This window comes from Cygnus olor, chromosome 5 (assembly GCF_009769625.2).
Source record: "Cygnus olor isolate bCygOlo1 chromosome 5, bCygOlo1.pri.v2, whole genome shotgun sequence".
NCBI classification, from domain to species: Eukaryota; Metazoa; Chordata; class Aves; order Anseriformes; family Anatidae; genus Cygnus; species Cygnus olor.
The window spans coordinates 50,803,454-50,822,328 of record NC_049173.1 but is presented as its reverse complement, the minus strand read 5'-3'; the positions used below and the strand labels follow the sequence as shown (position 1 = coordinate 50,822,328).

At 37.5% G+C, this 18,875-nt stretch overlaps 1 long non-coding RNA gene across 1 annotated transcript in view; it reads left to right on the top strand.

Moving 5' to 3' along the window:
- The first annotated feature begins 10,331 nt into the window (after positions 1–10,331).
- Positions 10,332–18,875, top strand: part of LOC121071347 — a 284,653-nt gene continuing 276,109 nt past the window's right edge. The window contains exon 1 of the long non-coding RNA XR_005820541.1: positions 10,332–10,424. This is a non-coding gene — a long non-coding RNA (uncharacterized LOC121071347). The remainder of the gene's footprint in view (positions 10,425–18,875) is intronic.

The following is an 18,875-nucleotide window of genomic DNA, read 5'->3' as shown; positions in this document are numbered from 1 at the left end:
TGCCTTCAGGGAGGATTATTCAATTTTTGGAATGTTAACATGCATCACAACTTTTTTTTTTCTTCCATTGAGTTATAGGAAGGTCAGCGTCCCCATTCTTAGAAAGGAGGGCAATCTGTTTAAATAATAAGCAGTGGGAAATTAGTTTATAATTCAAAATCAAGTTTGGAATCAGTGCTAGTGAGCCAAAAGCTGATTACATATATCCTTAACAGGAAGTATTGCCATAGAAACTGAAGGAATCTTTCCTAGCTGTTAGAAGCACAGAGATAGGACTTATTTTAATTGTTTGTGCTTTTTTATTATTATAAAATCCTTGCAGTTTCAGCGGAAGCAATATTTATAATCCCCTGAGATTTATACCTTTATTTTAAACTTCATCCTTCATGATGTACTAACCTCTATAAACTTCCCTGGCCTGCAGAAGCATTCTAACTTCAATTCACTACTTCATCATAATAAAACTTATTTCAAGGTACATTAGGCGTCTCCAGCCAGAGCTCTAATATGATATGTTTGTTTCCAAAACAAAACAAAACAAAACTGACAGCAATGGGAGGGCCCTCTCTTTCTCTCTTTCATTCAGCAGTCAGTGAGCTGAGACTGTGATGTCTCAAAATCGCTAGTTCATTTCAAAGTTATTAACTGTGCTGTGCTTTGCCCTCTGCTTTAAGTGAATTGAAAGAGTAGGAACAAAGTGATTCATGTAGTTTTAGGGGCAAACCTGATATCAGAAAAATATCTCAAGAAAAAACAATTCAAACAATATGAAAAAGGTAGCAGGGCAATTCCAACTGGTACTTTCTAGCTACTGTCTTGGTAACTGCATACATGGCAGAGTTTTCAAAAGAGTTAAATATATATATGTGCATATATAACAAAGGAGTTGGTCACCTTCCTTCTGTTTTTCCCTATATATTATTTTGTCTAAAAGCTAATCTGTCTCTGTTCTTCAGCCAATTCCCTAAGTCTGTAAATGAATAGTATATTGTTAACTTGTGGACTTGGAGTACAGTCCTCAAAGACCAACTTTTTATTTTTCCTGAGAATCCCTTTTAAAATTTAAAAAAAAAAAAAAAAAAAAAAGATGGACCAGATTCTAATCATAATTTTATATAGTATTATAGTATAAAGAAGATATCTTCTAAGTGAGACTCTAGAATTTTGTTAAATTATATAGTAATTTAGAACGGATATTTATCCTGAAATAGTTGGAAACACATTCTGTTATTTGAGAAAACAGGAAAATTAGCTTTTCAAAAATGTTTATTTTTAAAGTTTTTACCTGAAAATGTGCGTTCGTATTAATTGTACATTTGCAAGTTATCTATGCTTGCACAAATTCAAATTTGCATGAAGAGGAATTGGAATATATAGTTTTTAATCCATTGTGTACCTGACCAAAATATATGTGCTGCAAATACTGAGATGTCTTAAAGTGTCTTGCTGTGTGCACATTAAATTAACAGATAGTCATGTAAGATCAACTACAAAATTTGCTTTCTAACATACACAAAAGATATACTTTGTGTTTCACCTATGCAACTGAAAAAGCAAGTTTTAACTGGCTCTAAAATAGCATTGAAAACTATGTTTTTTTTGTTCGACAATTAGTCTATCTTGCATGGCCGTTTTGAATGCTTGCGCTGTAAACTCTACACAATAGCCAAAACTCAAAGTAGATTTCTGAAGCAGGAGATTTACATTCAGAATTTGACCCTGGATGTACTGGTTTACACTGGCTTTGGCATACTTCGAGTACAGAAGTTAAGTCAGTCAATCGGGAAGAATTTCGAAGACATAGAAGACTACATCGGATACCATTCTGACACAATCACTTTTCTGATCCAAAATAACACGTTTAAGAGTGAGTGAGTACAAAATGAAATGAGGACGTTTGGTAGATGAATGTAAACAAGTAGAAGTAATTCTGTTCACTAAAATGCTACACTGCGTCATTTTCTGAACTGAACAATAAAATCATACATTAAAGGACCCTTTAGAGCATGAATGTTAAATAGCTTCTTTAGTTAGGAAAACTGTCTTATCTTTCAGTTCTATGAGATCTAAACTGAATGCTCCTACCTGCCTCGATAACCTGTCTGTAGTAATAGAAAGCTGTGGACTTTCTCAAGAACCATGAATAAACTTCATTGTCCATGACACTTGGGTGAAAGATAAGATGCCAAGAATATGGCTTAATTAGACAGCAAATTTATTAATGCAATTTATCATAAAACTTCCAGGCATTATTTTATACACTGCAAGTATGGTCCACCTTTCAGAAAGATAATGTCAGCCCATTTTTGGACCCTTCTTCCCTTCCATCACATGTAGATATAAGAGGCAGGGCAAGTGTTCTTCCTTGCTGTGTCAGAGATAAGTAATCTCAACTCATTTGTCAAATTTTTCCGCTTAGTTCATTTCCAATTTTAGTTCCAGGAGATAGTTCCTCATGAAATAAATACATACTTGCACAAGAAAGTTCCATCTATTAAATTACAGCAACTCAAACCTAACCCGTCGGTCAGCTGCCTTAGACCTGTGACTTGCTGAGAAAGAAAACCAAATAAGAAAAAAATAAAATGATGTCCCTACTATGTTGGCAGTAAGTAAATAATCCCTTTTCAATCTCTATGCTATTTCTCCTCTTTGTTCTTCACCGTTACAAGAGATAAGGGGCAGCATGCCTAAGAGCTAAGGCAGAGTTTCTTGTCAGTCCATTATTCTTAGTTCTTAATTTTAAGTGTTTGGCACAGCAGAAACCATTAAGAGAGGCACTTCTCTTTTCTGCATGCTTCCATGAGGGTTTCTGAAGAGTTACATTTTAAATGTCAATACAAAAAGGGAAAAGGAATTTTAAAATAAAAAGTTTGCTTTGCACAACTATGTGACTTCTCATGTGATGAAACACTGTTCTGGAAGAAAATTGTACACGTGTAACTCGTAAACTGCATCAGGGGAAATGCTAGTGAAAAATATTAGTTTGTTTCTCAGAACAAAAGCTGTCAGCTTATGGTGTTATTGATATCTCATAGTAATAGAGGAGAAGGAGGTAAAATAGTCACCTTCTTAAAGAGGTTGCCACCAAGCCACCCCTGTGAGTTATGTAGAAGACTGATCACTGTGTGCATCGCCTTCCTATTCCATGAAATACAATCTCCTCTGTGCTTCAAAAGGGAAACACAGAAGTACGCCTACCCAAAACCTATGGCCATTCACCTCCATTCATTCTAACTGAACACTTACGGGTGTTAGTCTCAGCTCTCTGCATCGATAGGAAAATTCCTTTCAGCTATAAACATGAATGGTGAACCTATGAGCAGTTTCTAAAGAGGCTGCATCTTCGCTGGGCTCCTTCTTCAAAACCCATCCCAGTTTAATTGTTTCCCTTTTCTTCTCCAGCCCTGTGCAGCATTCCAAAAATTTGTCTTTCAGCTTCCTAAAGAGGCAGAAGGAGGCTTCTCTATTTCTCTCTTTTCTTCCCTGTGGTGAGATAAACTTGAGCAGCAGCCAGTTGGGGGGATTAAAATGGGAAGGAAATAACTTCAGATCAAATATTTAGATGATATCTTTTCTCCTAGATTATCAGCAGGAGGTGTGAATAGGTGTTTCTGGGTAAGTCACTGTTCCGCAAACCCTTTGCTTTTGATTGCAAAGCGACTGTAAAATTTTTTATAGCGTGTCACTGCTAGCAACTACACTTCAAAACAGTCTGGGAATGACTGACTGCTAGAAACACAGATAAAGTACTCGCTGTTTTTACCTCTATGTTAAAAAAAAAAAAAAAAAAAAAAGATGATACACTTGCCTCTTTGCCACTTTGGCGGGATGATACAAGCCGCGCAGCGTACTGAGGCGCGCTGTTGGCCATGGGCAGCTCTCTTCGTGTCCCCAGCTACCGGGAAGCCCGGCGGGGCGACCTTCGGCGGCAGCCCGGGCTCCGCTCCTGTGAGCCCGGCCCGCGGCCCCCGCTCCCGGCCGTGCCCGTCTCTCACTGGTCACCTGAGGCGGGCGAGGCCGAGCCCCTGGCGCCCGAACCGGCGGCCAATCGGTGCGGCGCGCATCGCCTCGCCGCCGTCCTCAAAACATGGCGCTAACGGCCAGGCTGCGCCGCGCCGGGCTGGGGACCCGCGGCGGGGCAGCGACCGGTGGCGGAGGTACGGGGTCGGGGTGCCGGTGGCTCGTGTCATCCGCCCACTGGTGCCTGGAGGGAGGGGTGCAGCTGGCGGCTTAAGGCGGCCTTGTTCTGGGTAGCCTGGGGTGTGAACCTCTTGTAGACGCTGTGCTGTGGGTACGTGGAGCTGGGACCCGAACCTGCTGGTTTAGTCAGCAGGAGGCATCCCTGTGGAGGGTCAAAACGTGTGCCTTTTGTCAGCTAAATACCGACACAGCTGTGATGTCCCTGCAAACCAGGAACAACACCTTGGGCTCCATAATACAAGATTATTATGTTGTCAAACTCAATAATTGATGCTATTAAGACAAGAGGAGTGGAGATTGTAATGGAAGTTTCCGCTGTTGTAACCTTCTTGGTTGTGTAGGAGCAAGGGGTAAAACTTACAATGTTAACAGCCTGTTATACGAGTGTGTGTGGTGGAGTTTGTGAGAACTAAATATGATAGGATATAGAGTAAATGTGCTTATCAGGGCAAGGAGTGGAGTTTTGTATGCATGTGCACATGGTGCCAATGTCTATTCCTATTGTCTGGCAGGATGAGTTTATAAGGTATATGTGTTAAGGTTGCCATGGCGGTAAAAGTAGCAATTACAATGGATTTGGGTTCAAGCGATTCTAAAATAATTTGTTTCACAAAGGTGAAGGGTGGAATGTTTTGGGTATAAATAGCAGGCTTTCAGCAGTGGTGTCCCCAGACCCTGGAGGGGGAGTGGGGGCATTATAATTGGTGTGAACAGCCTCTGGTCAGTCACAGCTTGTTCCAGCCAAAGTTTCCCCAAATCAGAGGAGCACATGGAGCAGCTCAAATGTGTCTCAGAAAGGGCAATAGCTGCTGGGGTCAGGAGACAAAGGAACAGATCTGAGGATGTACAGAAGGAAAGATGTAAGGAGACCTGAAGAAGTTTTGGAAAAAATGGAGAAAGTAGAGGAGACAAGGAAGGGGACATTGTTGGGCATACAGCTAGAAAATACCCTTTTGAAAGAGGGTGCTCCATACCCGAGGCAGGTACCTCTGAGGGGACTGCAGATTAGAGGTGCCCCATACCAGGGCAGGGATATCCCTGCAAACAGGGAGCAGGGATGCTCCCAAAGGGAATGTGGCCTGCAGGTAAGCCGTACTGGAACAAGTACAGCACTGAAGGGACTGTAGCCCATGTGGGAGAAGAGAAGCAAGGGGCAGTGGAGGAAAAGGGTAAGAGACATGAAGGAATAAAAGAAGCCATTGTGCACTGAGCCCAATATGTTGTCTCATCAATGGAGCTGGGAGTGTCTGAGTTTTATATGCTCTTGAAACCAAGAGAGACTTCCCCTAGAAAGGGGAAGAAGAGTTTCCAAAGTGTTTTTTAACTTGTCATCTTTTTTCCCCCTTTTTGGTATCTAAATCAATCCTTAGATATTTCTGTTAATTAACAATAAATTAAGTGAAATTTCGTTAGTCATGACTGGCCGTGTGTAATTACAAGACAGAGTTCATCTGTGATTCTGTAGAGAAGCACTGGAGAATGCTGAAGTGGGAAACCTGGGCATGTATCCCAGATCACGGATCCAAGTTTCTTCAGTTACTGGGTTGAGTGGACAAGTTGTGGCGCAGTGCCTGTTGTGCTGTCTTGCAGTGAATGTGACCCCTGTGGGAAGCAGGGATGTAGAGAACAGCTGATGTACAAACTGGCCATCCTTTGGATGCCTACCTCAGGATTAATAACTTTCATTGAGGAATGGCCATTTCTCTCCACTGAGTCTGAACAGCTAATGCTGTTTTAAATATTTCCCCTTGAGCTGTATGAGGAGATCAGATGAATCTCACTCTAGGAGCAGTAACTGGCCTTTATGTGTCTGTTATCATACACACAGCTATCAGGGAGTAGAGCAAATTTCAGCTGTTTTCCTGCCATTGGTGAATAAAGGTTTTATACATAGCCTGAGAAACCTTTGACAGGTCAGAAACCCTATTCTGAGACCATCAATAAGAATTTCGCAAGTGACTTGAATCAAGTCCAAGTGAAAACAAAAGTTATGATACTTGCTTATGCTATGGAGTGTTATGAGGTTTAAGATACTCAGAGGAGGTTTGTTCGTATATGTAGTTCTTGTGTAGCAGGTAAAATTTTGACTGTGCTGTAATCAATGGGAGTTTTGCCGGTGTCTTAAATAGGGCCAGGAGTTCACCTTGAGGTCAATGGGATTACTTACAGGGTATAAAGTGAATTACATGAGTAAATATAGGGAGGACTAAAATCAAATTTATTAATGGTGCCTTAGAGTGCTTTATGAATTGATTTGGGGTTGCTAAACTCTAGTTACTACAGAGATTATTTTATTACATCAATTAGTAGGTTCACGGACTGGTGTAATACTGAGACTGAAGGTACAGTAGAAGATTTCTTTATTCTGTAGTTTTTTAAGTTGCCTATAAAGTTGAAGTTGGACAAAATGCTTTTTTCCACAGTTCATTTTAAAAAAAAAAAAAGGCAGGTGATTGAAACAGGTAAAACTGTGATTCCATGTTTCAAGTACGTGAGACTTAGCTTGCTTGTATTTAAATACACTATCTATAAATACTTCATATTTATAAATGTGGGTAAGTGCCCACACTCCATAACTGTCATTATGTTTCACAGGCAAAATTAATTTGCCAAATTTGTGTTCTTTTATAACTCATTTAGGAGGTGAAGTATAGTTTGTAGAATAAGTAGTAAAGGTTTCCCGGGGAGGTGGCATGACCCCACAAACATGAATCATGACTTCTGTTCATATGATGAAATATGGTGGAGTTAACCCTGCATGACTTCATTATGAGAGCTAAATGCGATATAGTGACTCTAAAATGGCTGCAGATCTAAAATAAGTTCAGGTTAATCATCTGTACATGAGAATAACTGCAGTCATACTGATTATGAACTGTATCAGATAATTCTCATTAAAAAGCATCTGATTGGTGATAAGTGAATGTTTTGTTTGGTTTCTGATTACCACCTGATCCAGGTGCACTAGCTAGGCCCAGTAAGTCTTTCCCTGTGTCGATACTAGAGCAGCAATGACCTCTGCTATTCTTCCCTGCCCTTTCATTCCCTTCCCTCCCCTTTTGTTCTACTCCAGCTGCCTGTGCCGTGGCTCCTTTCTTGCAGTCAACTTGATGTTTCATCCCTCAGCCTCGATTTTATGGAGAGGCTTTCAGCTAGCTACAGAAAGGGAAGGTACAAATGAGGAAAAAATGAAGCCCACAGATGGTGGCTTCCTGCAGCTGCCTTATTCATGTTATTAGTGTCTTCCATATTAACGAAAACTTGGTTGCCAGCAGTAGAGATGATTAACAGAGACCAAGTGAAGCATGTTTCAAGAGGAGATTTCAGACAAACTACAAGCTTGTGAGTCAATGTCAATTTACCTAATACAGTTTTAGGCCGCTCAGTGAAGTGGATTAAGGAACTCTGCCATCAACAAACACTCTGGCAACTTCACAATCCGTCAGCAATTTTTGTCTCAGCTGAGCTGAAAATAAAGGAATTGATGGTAAATCAATAGTGCTCAATTGTCATATGCAATAGTGTATAATGGCAACACTTAACAACCAATGTATTTATGATAGTACTCTGCTTGGAGAGAGGCACAGAATAGCTATTCCTTCGTAGAAATAGATTGTCCCTGGGTTTGGCAATTAAACTGTTCCTTTCCTGCTGATTTCCCAATACGTGTGGGAAAGGGATCTCCATCTAGTACTATATTGAAATCTCAAACATAGATGTAACCATCTGCGGGATCCCCAGTACATTTCTAGATACTATTACTAGTCCGTAAGAACATGTAAACAGATTTACAATTCATTCATCTTTGGAAACAGTTGCAGCAGGATGTACTCTTATCTGGCGCACTGATCCTTTCTGAGACTATATTTTGGTTTGATTTTTTTTTTCTTCCTTTTGATTTTTATCTTCCTGAATGGTGTAAACCATTTTCTTCATCAGTTCAGAAATGGCTTAAGATAACACCCTTCAGCCCAGAAAAGATGATAGTAATGTGTTATTTGCCTGACCATATGCCTGCAGTCTGATATGCCATTTGGAGAACAGAGCTGGAGTTTTACTTTGTGTTCCATCCTTAACTTTCAAATGTTAAATGTAGTAGCTTATGCTTCACAGTAAGCAAATTTAGGCTGAGAATCTAGAGAGAAATTTTCTTTTATACCATGAAACTGAAACACTTAACTCTTAACAAAAAATACCTTGGGCCTAAGGCTTTTTTTGCTTTTCTTTAGGTTACCAATGAGATTTCTTTATTCTTTCTTACTAGAATTTTGTTTACAGCAGCATCGACAGAGTAAACTTTTTGGTACTTCTTTATTTGTCATTTTGCCTTTCAATCCACTTGTGGCAATGGTCTTGCAGGTTTCCATGGGGGGGCACAATAATTGCACCTATAGTTCCAGTGACTTTATGGATGTAAGTCCATCTCTCACCCGACTGTTCAAGATAATTTAAATACTTTATCTCCTATTATCAGATAAAAGATGCATGCTTTCACGTACATGTGTGTATATATGCACAAGTATCCATAATGTTCTTATTTATCTTGTGTCTTTTTCAGGTCATCAAAATACTCAACACCTGCCTGGGATGACCAAGTTATTCCAGGCTCTTGGAGACGAAGCATCTCTTCCTAGCCTGTCAGTTATACTTTGGGAGAGTCCATACAGTGAATGTAGGCTGTGATCTTGCAAAAGCACTACACTAGGGGCATAGCTGACATTCACGATAGGAAGTGTGCCTACCTGATATGACTTTGGAGGAACATCAATTTTTATTTTTTTCTGAAAAATAACCAGTATGTTTCTATTGCTATTAAGTGTGCCACACTGACAGCTAAGGAACCTCATTGCATTAGGCAATTACACACAGAATGATCTTTGCAATTACATTTTTTTTTTTATTATTTTTCTGGAGTACTGTAGAGGTGACGAAGCTGTGCAAAAAAAAAAAAACTTTCTCCACCTTTTCTTCAGCTTCTACTTTAATCAAACTGCTGATTTCTTATAGCAACACATCTTATTTAACCTGGATTACTGTAATCATCTGTGTGAAGATATTCCATTCTACTTTTTGCTTTTTTTGAGTGGCAGAAAATACAGTGAAGACAAAGTGGCCTTCACTGGCACACTGAGCATATCATGAAAATGTGTCAAAGATGTTTCTGTATATCTTGACTGAAATTTATATGGATACCAAATTTTTTATTGCCCTAGTTCATTGTGTTACCTGAAGCAATTTATTGTGGATTCTCTGAGGTATAAATTTACTGAATTCACACTTGAGTACCAACACTTCCTATGCAAGCTTTTATATGTATACATAAAGATAAGAATGTACAGCCTCCAATTTCTCATCTCTTCCCTTACAACACTGCACACCATGATTTTTCTTCCTTTCCTCTCACTACTGTATACTTGATTTGTCTTTTTGCTTCCTATCTTGAAAGGGGATTTATATTGATGGACCACTAACCCAAATGGGCGTTTGCATAACATTCTATGATCAGTCTTTTTTTAAGTGGCAAATTGCATGCCTCCCTTTCAAAATACTTTTGCTAGATTTTTAATTGTATTTGCTCCTTTGTCCAGCTTATCCTCAGCTTCTCATAAGCACTGAAGGGGAAAACCTAATGAGTTTTCCTTTTTTGAATTGTCTGTGTGGTATACAGAGCACAGAAATAAGACGTAGTGTTACCATTACTATGTTTTTCTAGAATGTTAGCATCTCAATTTTCTCACCTGCTTTCAGAGAAGAAAACTGAATATGTTGGGCTCCGTTTCCCTTATTGTATTTTACTTGTAAAGCTCTAATGAACATGAGCAATTGCATACATCATGTGGTAAACGACATAGCACAATCATTGTAACACATTGTGCAAAATCTTTTTTTTTTTTGCTTGGAGTTGCTTTGTATCAATTCACTTGACAAACAGGATGTCTCTAAAATTTGCTTACTCTGATCCTTGATTTAATGCTGTCTCGAGCTGGTTATCCATGGTGCTGAGTCACACCACACAAGAGTCTCTGCTGATAGGATCCTGATTCATAAAATCATTGACCTTATGACTCACAAGTCTTTCTCTGCCTGAGAAACCGTCACGTGCCAATGTCTGAAAGTTAAATCATATCTTATTTTTAAACTTTTTCTCCCTTGATAAAATGCTTACCCTAACTTTTAGCTATTCATGTCTGCTGTTGAACTTAAATCGATGATAACTTAAAGTAAGTGAACCTTAAGTTCTGGAATTGCTTAATGATTTATTGTTAATACATTCAAAACTATTTTTAATGGTTTAGTCTTAAAATTTTTGGCTCTAGGGAAAAAGTCACTTTATATATGTACACATTATATAACCCTTTGTAGTAAAACTCAGCCATTTATCCCTTCTGATGAGTTTCCGTTTACTGGTGTTCAAATTAACATATGTGACTGTATTTCCTTAGTGACATCCTTGATTTAACTTTGAATTTCCTTTATAAATAGGAGAAATGCATATATTAAGATGCCAATACCTTATGTCCTTCACTATTAACAACTGTACCACATGAAGTGAAGGGAAGTCCAATGTGATGTCCCATTGCCATTGATGTGAACGCAGGGATTATTAACTGCGCTCTTGTTTAGCCCTCCATACATTTAAGTTGCAGGGGATTTTTCTGGAAGCCTGGGCAGAATTATCTGGTTTAAGAAAACAGGTATGACATCTTCTTAGGCAAGATGGAGATAGGGAGATAATTATGTATTTATTTATTAAATCCAAAACAAAACTGAAATGCCATATAGTATTCTCCCCTGAAGGAAAAACAGAATGACCTGTAGATGCTAGACATTGTTTAATGTACTATTCAAAGGTATTTAAATATTAGAACAAGGACAGTTAAGGAATCTGTGTAAAATAAAACAAAAAATATGCACATTTGAATAGTCTTATGTTCCTATTTTTTTAAATACCCAAATGAGCTAAAGCTACTATGTATGTATTCTATCTATTAAAATTTTATGTGTTATGTTTCTAAGTCCCTCCTGAATTCTTACTTTCATGCAAGCTTTCTTGTAGGAACTTGGTTGCCTATAAATATGCAAGTGTGTTTCTTTTAAAAAAAGAAAAATCTAGTTGAAATGGTGTACTTTGCTTCTGTACTACTAGCACCCAAAAGCAATTTCTCTCCCAAATAATACTGAGTAATCTTCATTTACAGTGTATATAAAAGTTAATTGTCACTGCTGAAGGCAGTGGTACCCCTTTCAATGTTCATAATTCTAAAAATGCTCTTTGAGCAGACTAACACTGCAGGTAAAGTTTAAGGGGCTTCTCAGTGTGATAAATCCAGGTGCAGATTATCTTGCTTACTGCAAAGAACATAACGGAAAGCGTGTGAAGCATGCTGTACAATAGCTACAGAAAGCAACATTAGGAATACTTTCGTTTGCCTGCTCCTCTAGGTGTTTGGGACTTCTTTTTATTTGAATATGTATTCCTATATTTATTCTCTTATATCCTTTTATAATAATCAGTAGTTCAGTCTTTCCTAACTGTGGCTGATTTGAGCACTGGCTTGAGCTTTATTTGCTAGTTATCTATCTATACTTTAGGGTGAGGATATTGTTGAGTCAGCATGGCAATAAATTGCAAAGAACTTCTCTGCAGATGTGTGGTTCTTGCATGTCTCACCAGCACTTACATGCTTGAGTGACTACAGCCAAATGCCCTTCCTTAGTCATTTTGAAATCCCCATCCCACCTCTTACATAATTCTAGTCCAAGCTACTTCTAATTCTTAAGGTTTTGAGTAATTTCTTTGAAGCAATGGCATAAGAATAACAATGATTCACTCTCTGATAAGCCCAAGCAACAGCAGAAGCTTGCCAAGTTAGAGAATTAAATGTTCAAGATCAGTGACAGTGCAATGCGGGGACTTTCTTTGTGAAAGAGAGAAACACGATTCAAAGAGCTCGTATTTCAGCAGTTGACTAAGCTGAAGATACTGACTTCTCACTGAATGTATATTTCCTTGTGGTCTCTAAGGGCTTTATTTTAGAAGCTCTGTAAAGGTGCATGGAATTTCCAGTCTTTCATTCAGCGACGCAGTTAAAAGTACCCAAGTCCCTAGACAATTGTTTTTTTTTCATGTTTGCCTTTATAGTCTGACCTTTGTAAAGCTGAATAAAATGCATAGGTAAACAGTGCAACATGGAAAATATTCCTTCCTAGCTCAATGCCTTAAAAATAGAACCATAACACATTTTGCCTGCTTTCTCTATTCCTGTGATTTGAGTTCTCTTTTACCATGTTCCAGCGTCGTTCCAACTTCAATGGAAGGGGTCTATGCTTCCATTATTTAAACTGTTCTGCAGCTTACAAACTTGGGGAAACAGTGTGGTCCTTTGAAGTACCCTGCTGAGGAAAATCAAGTTAAAATCTCCTGTTTGTCTTGTGAAGACTCAAAATATTATGATGCACCATGATTCATGTCTCTACTTTTTCTCTTTAAGAGAAAATAGCCTTTGAAGAAGTCCTTGCAATCTGAATTCTGAGTAAAGGAAAAAAATCCAAATGCCTAAACAGGAAGAGAAATTGAGACCTTTTTTGTCTACCATCTTCACATCTACACTTCCCTATTGTTTCTCATTGATCAGTTCCTCTCAAATGTTTTGAACTTTCTCAGCTGGTTTTAGATTAGCCACTTGCCATAGGCGGTATAAAGCATCCATATTTGTCAGTTCAGGGCACAAAATCACTGGTGGGGTCAGGTGCCAGTGTTTTGATAACATTTTTCATGTAACTATTGCATAATACCCAATTTGTGTTAAAATTACATATTACAAATAAATATTAATGGATTTATTTTTTTTCATGTAAGTAATAATGGCAACAGTAACTCTCCCAAAAAGTCTGAAATACTGTTAGAGATTGTATGAAACTGAAACAATTAAGAATATTCCTTAAGCTGTAAGAACTGTTGAGTTCTCATGTTAAGTAAATAAAATTTTAAAGTATAAACAATCCTGCAACATTCCATCCTGGAATCAGCTATGTCTCTGGAAATAAGCATGTCATTATAATACAGGATTTGTTGCCTTGTGTGATAGGTTTTCTTTGAAATTCCATGCAGTAGAAGAGTTATTAGCTATTTTTAGATTCTTTAAATGTAATCACAAATTATTATCCACATGTAATAATGGTGGGTGGGTGAAGTTTTATGAAAATTGCAGTATACAGAACTGCTATTCATTTGAATGCTATTGAAGTCTCTTGCTAATAACCATATAATTTCTTCCTAATCATACAAGAAAAAAAAATAGATGACCCTAAGTAAGTGACTGGTAAACCTGGAAATAACCTGGAAATAATACACAACACAGCTCCCCTGCTAAGTTCATTTTATTCTATTGATTGTGAAAGAATGAGTAAATAAGAAATAAATAAAACCCCAAAGGGTTAGAGATACCAGCACTTGAAGCAGAACTCTTTGAACTCTATTACAATTTCACAAAATGTGAAAAGTACTCAAGGGGTATAATTTACATATCAGTGACAACCAACACTGCTTTTATGTGGTACACCAAAGTAACATGAAACTTAGATGTGAAAACTTGCAAAAGCAAGAATAATATACCATGCAATGGTTTTAGAGAAATGCAGAAGATATCAGCATATTTCACCAGGTTGATATAATTATATAAATAAAGCCAAGTTTTTGATATCACTTATGAAAAGTTACAAGCTATTGTGCTAAGTGGACAGGATCTGTTGTTGTAACCCTTGAGTAACTAAATGTCACATTACCTGCACTTAGACTTGACCTTCTTACAAAATCAGTTCATGACTAATGTGCACACAGAGCAGTTCAGTAACATCAGTGGACTGAATTCTGTCCATAGGAAGCTGCTGGCATATAAAGTCCCTGCAGATCATTACCCAGAAGAACTTCAGCAAAGGAAGACTGAAGAAGATAAGAAAATGTGTCAAAGACCTAATATTGAACACAGCTTCAAATAAGACTACTTTCTGTAACCTTCAAACAGAATGAAATGAGTGATTTTTTTTGTTTGTTTTTTATGTTGATGCTCCTTTGATCAAGGTGCTACAATGATGCTGGTAAATCTTAAATCTGAGTGCGTAAGGTTGAAGGCTACAGCTCTGTGATAGCAATTAAGCAACAGTGTGTATTATCAATGTGATATAAAGAATTACATGTAGGCCACATTCATGAGTCTTATACCAAGTTAACTTAGTGTATATAAGGAATCTTTACCTATAAATAACTAATTTATACAATTTTAGGGTAGCTATATATTATCAGATCTCCCTCATATAGGAAAAGAGCATTAAAGCATACTCAAGCGCTATTTGAACTGAATTTGCTTACCTTGTTCAAGTAAGACCTCTGGTTCTGGACAGAGGTATTCCCTGACCAATAACTGTTTCTGTATCTGGTCTCCAGTGCACTTAATCGTCTTTACACTGTAGTTGTCAGCCCAGCAGGGTATCAGAAATTGTGGGGGCTGGTGGTGGTGAGAAGCAAAGTTCTCAGGATGCTCTAAAAGTTCCTAGCCGACTGTTGTCTGGTCAGAAAATCCAATGGCTTTCTAAAGTTTGTGTAAGTGTTCTTGGAAATTGACTGTCTTATCTATTTCTCTTGTACATTGTGAAACACTGAGTTATTTTAGCTATAAAAAAGATCAGATTTTTTTTATTTTATTTTTGTATGAATCAGACCTACTAAAATCTGTCAGTACAAACTGAGTAAAATCTTCCAGGTTATAAAGTGAGATATGCAAAATATAGGAAAGAATGATGTGAATTGTGGAAATATACGCACATTTTAACGTAAATATTAAATGTAGGACTAATGGATTGAAGCTGAAAGGGGGAAAAACCGGAGCACTACTTGCTTCTGCCCAACAGTGTTGAAGAGCATTCAGTGCATTCATCTCTGGTACCATAAGTAAAGCTTAAAAAAGGTCCTTATTCATAAGAAGGAGTAATTTTAATTCTGGAAGGACTAGATAATAGGGAAATGCTGAATACACACTGGCAATTAAGGATTATTTTTTTTTATTAAGGATTTTTGCCTTGGCTTGGAAAGATAAGAGCTCACTAAAAGGTAGGTTAGATAACTACTTCAAACCAGTATTTAATAGATAACTGGTATTCCTTTTTGCTTTAAGCATGTCCCTTCTAACAATGTGTACATCAGGGCATCCTTTCCCCAAGTAAAAGACTTTCTTTTTCAAATTAAGTTCCTATTTTAATTACTGCTTGAATAATACAATAATCAATCACGCAATACAGTTCATAGTTGACTTTAAAGAAATACGTAATTTGATCAATAAAGCCCTTGTGCTCACACATGGTGCTTTCAATTCTTCTATTTTATGCACTATTTTAGCATGCTCTCCTACTATTTTTGTTAAAGTAATTATTGTGGCCTTTTAAATATATTTTAATGATGTAGATCTTTGTGCAGGGCCTTTGTGTATATTTGGTGGGTGAGTGAAAGGTAGCTTAATGGATGATAAGCAAATAGAGAATGTCATGTTACACTTCATTAGCTGTCATATTATTTCCCAGTGGAAGGGGATTGTTTAAATGCTGATGTGAGAAATATGGGCTTCAAGAAGAGGAAGAGTTCTGGCATTGATTTCAGTGAGTAGGATAGGGTCTGAAGTTACTTGTTCAAATGTTCCATTATATTACTCATCAAGAAATAAGAGGTAAAAGAAAAATATATGAGTATTTAACGTGGTTATTTTAAAAAAGCAACAAAAAAAATCCCATTAGATCAACTTTTTTGATATGTTTCTATTACAAAATATTTTGAATGTGGAAGTAGAGAATGCATGTGGATAAAGCAGTCTTTAGGAACTTACCTGAGCACTGATGTGTGATCATACTCCAGCAGGTTGCTACAACCATTCTTGGTGTGGCTCCAGCATACTCTGCCGAGTGCTACAGAACCCTTTCCTGGCTAGGGAAAGGGGACTGTGGCAGTCAGCAGAGGGCACGTAGCCACCTAAACCTGGAGGCTGGGGTTGCTGGCAGAGGCACTGTCTGTTCTGTGACAGTTGATCTTGCAACAGTTCTGGATTTAATTAACTAATACAGATACAGCCTCCAAGAATCAGAGATCCAATATACAGGATTTTACATAGGGAATTTCCCTGATCCATAGATCATTTAGGGCTAATTGAAGGGTGTCAGTCTGGTTTTAAAGAGTGATGCTGCTGCTAATATTTCTCTGGTTTCTGTGGTGCTTTAATAGAACTGGAGAACTTTCCGTCAAGACAAAGTGCTGAGCTTGAGCCTACTAAGTTGTTACAATATTCCTTGCCTTCCACTCATACTTTAATAATAAAAAAAGTGACACTGCTGATGGTAAACCCTAAAAACCTTACTCAGCACACCTTTATATTACATACTTCCACTAAAGAGCAATGAGCACTAGTAATATGCAGTAAGTGCTGGCAAGGGTGCAGCAGGCTAAATGCCAGTTTATTTGACTAAGGAACTAAGCCTCAAATCAATTAAAACTCAATTGTGTATAGTGTTTGAGAGACAAATAGATGCCGTTCCCTGCTATCCTTCTGCATTTTTTACACTTTAAATTCTTTGCTGATTTCCAGTCAACTCTAAGTTTACTCTTTCCTGTTCATAAAAGATGGTGATTGAAATAGTCTTGTCTAAAAAGTAGAATAGAAAGGGAGAAATTGGGAAAGAGGCAGGTGCTCCTCATGGTTATTCTTTGTTTTGGAAAGAATGGTCATCTCACAGGCTTTTGTTGGAGTCCCTTTACTTTCTCTTCAGCAATATATATTCTTCTGTTATTCATACCTCTACCAGCTCTCACATCAAGCAACACCAAGGAAGCAAGGCTGTGTGTATTGTATGGTTTTTGTATATGTCAGTGTATTTGTGCACACACATTAGTTTTCTGAGACCACAGAGATAGATTAAATAAGCCCTACAAAGATGAGAGAATTCTGGGGAAAAAAAAAAAAAAAAAAAAAGTGGAAATAGCAAGTCTGGAATGTACTACAAACAGTAGTTAACCTTTTTAATAAAAAGAGAAAAAGCAATCTATTTTATCCACTTTAGGAAACAAAATCCTAGACTCTTGGTGATAGTCTCTGCAGCATTATTAATAGGCACTACAGAAAAGTGGGAAGCTGGGAGAAAAGGTTGAAAGTAGAAAAAAGTTAAAAGTCTGGCTTGTGATTTCTGGCCCTAGGTTTAAACATAATCCAGCAACACACATCCACCTCAGAACAAACCAGTTCACACTGGACACCAGACCACATCCAAGCCTTTTGGGATGGAAAAATGAAGTCATGTTAATGATTGCAATATAGAGTACTATACTAGTTAGCTCAGATACACCTGAAAGTTTGATTGTGATAACAAGGCATTCAGTGAGGGATAAAGGCCTTAGGAGTTATTCATCATCTTAGGCAAAGTTTACAGTTCGGACTGAATTAAATATACACAGCTGATGTATTCAAGCAGGGAAGTTAGTCCACTTAAGTCCACTTAGCTTAGCCCGTGGACTCTGAAGCCTACCGAGCCTTCTACAAACTACTTAGGCTTCCAGGCAGCCAAGAAACTACCCCTACAGTGTGTATTCCGTAGGCCAAGGGCACTCCTGACAAGCCTTTTTTTTTTTTTTCCATTTTTCTCTGTACAGTGATGTGCTTGAGTGCATTCTTGGATATTCCTACAATTGTTTGTCAGTGTCTATAATTTGGGGTCAGAAATCCTTTTACAAATATTTTATATTACTTCTTACACAGTCTAAACTTTGAGTAGAGGATGTAAATTTTTATATGAACTTATGTATGCTTTTGATTGTACAACAGGATATAAAGAATAGAAATAATTAAAAATATACACTTAACTATATGGAAATCTGCTAATAGTACTTGTCTGCCTATGGAGTTTTGTGGTCTACTTAGAAGTATGTACATAATTTATGCTCTGTCTTAATAGGAGCTGCTCTATTGTGCATAAATTAACTTCTTCTTAATCTGAATGTTATTTTGCAGTATTTCTGCTTAAAAGTGACAGCATTTTTCCTCCGTTCTTAGTTTAAAAAAAAAAAAAAAAAATTAGCCATGGAAGGATAGCTATAGGAGTCAAAAGAAAGCTGAAGTCTTTTTCATATTTCTTTTTTTTTTTTTTTAATTATTTTTTTATTTGCATGCCGGCAATGCTTTCGTATATGAAACCTTCTGATGAAGCCAATTGACCTTCAGTGTTGTTTTACCTAAATGGAAATTGCAAAATATTCATAATAGTTCCATAATTGTAAAATGTAGGATGTCTTATCTGACTTCAAGTTTTTTATTCCAAATGATTTGATAAGTCATCAAGAACTCTAAATAGATTCACCTAAATTTAGATGCATTGAGTAAAATTAAACAGTCAGAGCAAAAAGACATGCAACTTCAAAATACGTCATACCATACAAAGAAATATTTATTAAAAAACTGAACTTCCCTTCAGAAAGCAGATCTGAAGGAAGGAAGAAAAAGCTATTCACCCCTGGGAAGAAAAAAAGCCTGTAGAAATAGGTTGTGTGAATTGAACGCTTCAGTGGGGAAAAAGCCTTCAATTTAATTGTCTATAAAGTAGCCACTACAATTGTTCTCATTCTGAATTTCTAAGTACCATGA